This window comes from Calonectris borealis, chromosome 3 (genome assembly GCF_964195595.1).
Source record: "Calonectris borealis chromosome 3, bCalBor7.hap1.2, whole genome shotgun sequence".
Lineage (NCBI taxonomy): Eukaryota > Metazoa > Chordata > Aves > Procellariiformes > Procellariidae > Calonectris > Calonectris borealis.
Genome location: NC_134314.1, coordinates 53,243,043 through 53,244,730, shown reverse-complemented (window position 1 = coordinate 53,244,730; position 1,688 = coordinate 53,243,043).

Here is a 1,688-nt window from a genome sequence, read left to right as displayed (position 1 = left end):
TATATATTGCGTCAGCTTTTATTATTGCTGGGAACAACGGAGGAATGGTAACTGTTGGGTAACGCAAGTTTTCCTTAGCCTGTCTTGCATAAAGACACTGGCTTCAATTAGAGGACTCTCAGATCTGAAATCTCTGGAGTTCCATTTCCTTACAGCTCTGCCCCTAACACCTTCAGCGTGTTGCAGCAATAGTCCACAAAAGGAGAGCTAAACGCAGGACTACGTGTGTGCTGTCAGTACCATGGAACGCTACAGTATTTTTTTATAGCAGGCCTTTAGCTTCATTACTGCTCTTCAGCCCTTATTTAAAACAGAACATGTCAAAGGACAATTGGCATTTGGAAATCCAGCGATTGTTAAGAGAAATAACATTGACTCCTACAACTTGTATGCAGTATGGAACAATAAAATAATCAAAGATGTTGGAGAGCCACAGGGTGTTGGCAACCAGGAAGGCTCAACAACATCACATTTGCTAAAATTTGGACTTTTTTTTTACAGAGCACGTAAGTACGTCTCTGGTGAGGGTTCTTTTTTTAAAACTGCCTTAACCTTACTGAGGTAACAGTGGATCCTGTTGGCTTAAAATTCTGCAGCCCTTATTCTTTTGAGTAGTCGTACAAGAATGTCTGCTCCGACACAGAGCACTGCACGCCTGCTCAATGCAGGCTCTTTCCAAGATCCTCCTCAGCTTCATTATTTGTTATAGAATGACCCAAACACACCTTTATAAAAAAGTACATGTGTTTGGTAGTCCAAAAAGTAAATTAGCCCAGAAGTTGATACCCCTGTTACATTACCCAAATTATTTAATTAGCTTTCCACGAAGATGGTGCCAGTCTGGTGTGTTGATACAGGACGTGCTTTGTAGAGAAACAATCGAAGAACCACATCGCAGATATACTCAGACTTCCCTTTAGCAGACTTTTGCATAAAGAGCTGCAGCCATTTAAGAGAACTGGAAGAAGGGTGTATCCAGTGTTGTCAACTCTTATAACTTTGATTGTGGTATTTGCCATGCTTCTTACAACTCCAATTTCTAAAGGGAAGCTCAACAACTGAAACAGGCTAATACCTGCCATGCGGCAGCTCCCTGACAAGGCACAATAAAATTGTTAGGTAGTGGTCCTTCTTGTTACCTACTTCCTTGTGGGGAGGGAAGGACCATTGTCCATGAGATAAAATGAAAAACTAAGCTTCCAGTTAAGAAAGTAACTTTCTAGTAGATGGTGACAAGCCTAAAATCATGACAGAAATCCTTCTTAAAAGGTCAACAAAGTGAAGACAAAAGGAGCGGGATGTGGGTACCTAAACATCACCATTGAGGGTCACTTGGAGTGCCCAACAGTACTGAGCTCAGCTGCCAGGTTGAGCCAGTCTCCTGAAATGCTGTGGCATATCTGCCAACTCAGTATGGCTGTCTCTGGTATTTTAAGATATTTGAAGTGTTTTTTAACACTGTGAACTGTCTGTCTCAAATGACTTCTGAGCCGCTTAGCCAATTTCTACCACATTTAATAGGGAGAAGTTCAAAGATACTAAGTGCCTATGAGTTTCATGGAAATAGTTACCTGAGCAAAGAGCTAGCCCCAAACCTGCGTGCTGGGTTCAGGCCTGCAGAGGTCTCTTCCCAGAGGCGGGTGGCTCACAGGAGTCACAGCTGGCCACCCTGCCCCGGGACAGGGCTG